The 5,000-nt window shown below is 41.1% G+C and overlaps 1 protein-coding gene across 4 annotated transcripts in view; it reads left to right on the forward strand.

Moving 5' to 3' along the window:
• LOC122333017 (serine/threonine-protein kinase Nek5) overlaps nucleotides 1-5,000 on the forward strand; it is a 23,433-nt gene that overhangs the window by 10,813 nt on the left and 7,620 nt on the right. The window lies entirely within an intron of this gene.

The raw sequence follows: 5,000 nt of genomic DNA on the forward strand, positions 1-5,000 counted from the left end.
TCTAAAATAAATGTATACTGCACTGAGGTGGTTGTTTCAACATGGAGATGTGTGACCGGTGCAAGAACATGAACACTGAAAAAAGAGAGAGATGTCAGGGAAAATTAATAGACTAATAGAGAAAATGGAATTTCAAGAGATAACATTTAATTTTGCGTAACCCCAGCCTAGGGATTTAAACTTTTCTCAAAGATTGTTGTGGATGTATGAGACCTGAATGAGTGTGAGATTCCCGGCAGTCCGCTGCTGCTCATCATCCAGGTTTTCTTTTCTTCTATCAACTACGCTACCATTAGGTGTAAATATTGGTATGTTTCATCGGGCCACACAGAAATATAGAGCTGAGTATCATCAGCAGAACCGTGAAAGCTAACATCATGATATCTCCTAATGATAAATGAAATGACCGTTACTTTTCACACTTTACATGTTACCTCTGGGAGATATCATCAGGTGACATTGTGTTAGATTTCACTGTTATGCTGATGATACTCAGCTCTATATTTCTGTGTGACTCGATGAAAAGAGAATGTTGTGATGGATAGTATCAGACGCTGCGCTAAGATCTAATAGCACTAATAACGAGATAAAACCACGATCAGATGATAGAAGCAGGTCATTAGTAACTCTAATGAGAGCAGTCTCAGTACTATGGTACGGTCTAAAACCTGATTGGAGATCCTCGCATTTTTCTCTTGTTTTGAGGATATTAACTTTTCTAGTGTCTTTGACAGAAAAGGGAGATTAGAGATTGGTCTGTAATTAAGTAGATCTTTGGGGTCAAGTTCATTTTTTTTTAAATGAGAGGCTTAACTACAGCAGATCTGAAGGTTTTGGGAACATATCCAAATGACAATGATGAATTAATAATGGTCAGAATAGGATCTATGACTTCTGGAAGCAGATCTTTTTATGTTAAGTTAGATGGAAAAGAGTCTAACATACATGTTGCTGGTTTAGATGATTTAACAAGTTCGTACAGTTCTTCTTCTCCTATAATAGAGAATGAGTGTAATTTTTCCTCAAGGGATCTATAGCTCACTAACTGTTTATAGAAAATATAATGTAGTAGTTCAGTATTTAAACGGTTCTTAATAAAAGTTGTGGAGTGTCATCGACAAGTTTCTCTGTACCTGAATGTGTGTCCTGTCAGTAAGCAGCACATGAGTTTAAAAACGATATTAATGTAGGATGGTATTGTACAGCAGCAGGAGAGTGATAGGGCTTGAGGCCTAAACATGAAATGGGGGTGAATTCTGTACTGTGAAGGGAGCTTGAGTTCAGACATGATTGTGTTAATTTGTCAGATGATGGGGAGGAGACCAATGATTCTGGGGCCATGGCTAGAAGCTGGATGTGCCTTGTGGAGATCATACCTTCTGTCCTGGTTGAAAGCTGGGAGTAGAGGCTCTGTTTATGTGGGACATCTATTTTTGACATCAGACTACATGTTGGAGATGTTGATGTGCTGAGTCTCAGACCCTCTCACTCTACTGGAACCAATGAGTGACTGATGATACTTTAGAAAGTTCCCCAGACCAGAGGAACAGAGGTTACTGATAGCAGAGAACTCACTGGAAGGGGGTGAGATCCATAGACAGGCAGTGAATTGGCTCCAGAAGTTCTGGTGGCTGTGGCAGAAGTTACGGAGGTATCGGCCTTTCTCTCCACTTGGTGGTATCCAGAAGATAAGCTTACAGTCATACCTAGGAGCAAAAAGAAAGCTCTCCAAACATGTGAGGTTAATCAAGTAGCTCTGTCTGACACAATATTTTCCAGAATACCAAAGTTATGAAAGACATGATTTGTACCTCTGAAAAGTACCTCTGCAGTTTCCATGACAGTTGGGAGTCCTTTCAAATGTTACTAGATGACAGGCCTTAAAGAATCTGTCCACAGCGACCAAAATGCTGTGTTGCCTTCTGATGCTGGTAGGTCGGTGACAAAGTCAACTCCTAGGTGGACACAGAGGAATGTGGAAGTATAGCATCTGCTATGTATTCTTGTATTCTATGTATTCTTAGTCCCTGGACAGTAGAAGAGAAGTGGGCCCACCTAGCTTGTCTGGGATTCAGTCTCTTATCCTCACAGAGTTATTCAAGATTTTGATGGTCCTTGTATACCACAAACGGATGATGAAGGGTGAGTTTGATGACCAGAAGTTCCTCTGTTTCCTATAAGGTATTTTTGTTCCGCCGGGAATAATATCCATGAAAAGAAGGCACATGGATGTAGTCGTGGAGGACAAAACAGTGCACGCTCCAGATGTTGAGGCATGTCAACTATGAAGGGCTTCTGTGAGTCCAGATGGACCAGGAGTGGGACTGATATAAAGGCCTTTTTGGAAAGTTTCCATGGCTGATGTGGCTTTGGGTGTCCAGGACAAAGACTTGGCTTGGCTTTCAGATGATTGCTTTCCAGAATGTTTTCCTAACCTGCCAACACCCATCTCATTGGTTCCTGCTATCCCTGTCAACTCCACGTCCATTGAGAGCCCCCTAGAGAATCATTCAATCGACATTCGAAAGGAATACGCTCACTTCAATGATCACTTCAGCCTCCAAGTTACCACCTAAACGGCCTTGGCAATGTGCCACTTACCAAATGAACCAGTGGCAAAAGATAAAATGTACTCTTTTTTCCATCCCAGAACAGAAGGCTATGGAGGAGTACATTGAGGAGGTGTTAAAGCAAGGCTATATCCATCCATCTGCTTTCTGTGCTGCTTCCAGATTTTTCTTTGTGGCCAAGAAAAATGGAGGCTTGAGGCCTTGCATAGATTACAAAGCTCATAACAAGATCACAGTGACACACTATATCTCCTTCCTCTCATCCCATCTTGAGCATCTTTACTGAGACAGACCTCAGAAGTGCATATAAACTCTTTTGGATATGTGACGGTGATGCTTTTGTGATGCCTTCTGGGCACTAGGAATACCTCATGATGACATATGGATTAGTCAACGCCCCATCCATATTTCAGGGCTACCAGACTGAGGTAGTCTGGGATTATTTGCATCACTTCATGCTGATCTACATTGTTGAGATCCTTGTGTATCTCTGGAATGAGGCTGAAAATTGCCAGCATGTTTCTGAGGTCCTAAAGAATCTCAGTGAACAGCTTTAATTAAAAAGCAGAGAAGTGCACATTTCATCAGCCTTTCATCCAGTTCCAGTCCTGCGACCCACACAGTTTCAGACTTGCCCTCGGCCGAGGGGACTCCTGTTTATTGACTGGATCTTATACAGGATGTCATTGAGTCTCTTCTTGAGCTGGACTGGTGGCAAAAGTCCTTTGAGAAGAAGTTACTGGCTGACCAAGAGTCGACAACTGTATACAGCTGTATTAGGAGGATGTACATTAACAGAGGAAGAAGAAAACACACTCACCACAGGTCTTGGAGGACAGATAGTTCATGTCCATATTGTGTCCACTTTTGCCACAGTAATGGCATAATCCCTGAGTCAGCTTTTGATTTTGACTTTTTGCAGAACAGAGAGATGTTATCCACTTGCATGGTCTCTGAGGTTGCTCGGTCCACTTTTGCCACAGTACAGGCTTTAAATTGCTAGGGTGTTATCATAGACCCAGAGCTGCAACCACAGAGAGGGCTCCAGTTGTTAACAGGCAGTACTCGTTCCAAACACTGGAGGCTGCTAGGAGTACGAACACATAGAGTATAATCTTGGAAGGAAGTTTTGAGTTGTTTCAGGTTATATAACTGCTCACCAATTGGCATTCAGAAATTGAGTGGCTGGCTCATTCTGCTGCCACAATCAATCAATCAATAATTTTTATTTATATTGCACTTTTAACAACACAGGTTGCATCAAAGCACTGTACAGTATAATGTAGAAGAGTACAATGACAGGGATGTATAATGACGAGAGTGACCAATTTCTTATTAAATGCAGAGACGGTCTCTGTAATCAATTCAACGTTAAATCACTAGAAGTTAAGTGTCCCCAACAAAGAAGACAGAGGAACCAAAACCCCATCCATACAGAATGAAGAAAAAAAAACCTTGGGAGAAACCAGACTCAGTTGGGGTCAGTTCTCCTCTGACCGGACGCCCAGCACTTAACTTCCAGTTCAATTTTAAACACAGCTGTGTCAGATAGTGTAAATGACTTAGTGTGTGTGTGTGTGTGTGTGTGTGTGTGTGCATCAGGATCTGGTGATCAGTCAATCAATCAATCAATCATTTTTATTTATATAGCGCTTTTAACAACACAGGTTGCATCAAAGCACTGTACAGTATAATGTAGAAGAGTACAAAGGATGTATAATGACGAGAGTGAACAATTTCTTATTAAATGCAGAGACGGTCTCTGTAATCTATTCAACGTTAAATCACTAGAAGTTAATTAGTGATCTGTCCAAGGGCGCATCTAGGTGTTCTGGTCTCTGATGAACATAATCTCTGGGTGCTGATCCACCATCTAGTCTGGATACAAACTGAGAAACAGATTAAGAAAAGAGATTATTCTTTTTACGATGTCACAAGTACATTGCGTTTTAGGAGTAGTGTTCCTGGTTCCAGCTAATCTAATTAATGCAGCCTAAAAATCCTTTAACGGATTTGAATAATAAAAGTGTTTTGGTGTGTTATGTGTAGACTACGTTAAAAAGATGTCTTTAATCTAGATTTAAACTGGCAGAGTGTGTCTGCCTCCTGAACAGAGTTAGGGAGATTGTTCCAGAGTTTAGGTGCTAGATAGGAAGAGGATCTGGCGCCCGCAGTTGATTTTGATATTCTAGGTATTATCAAATGGTCAGAGTTTTGAGAACGCAGCGGACGTGCAGGACTATAATGTGATAAGAGCTCTCTCAAGTATTGAGGAGCTAAAACATTCAGGGCTTTATAGGTAATTAATAAGATTTTAAAATCTATCTGATGTTTGATAGGGAGCCAGTGCAGTGTTGACAGAACCGGGCTAATATGATCATACTTCCTAGTTCTAGTAAGTCTACACTGATTCTACACTGAAACGATGGA

Source organism: Puntigrus tetrazona, unplaced genomic scaffold, assembly GCF_018831695.1.
Source record: "Puntigrus tetrazona isolate hp1 unplaced genomic scaffold, ASM1883169v1 S000000173, whole genome shotgun sequence".
NCBI classification, from domain to species: domain Eukaryota; kingdom Metazoa; phylum Chordata; class Actinopteri; order Cypriniformes; family Cyprinidae; genus Puntigrus; species Puntigrus tetrazona.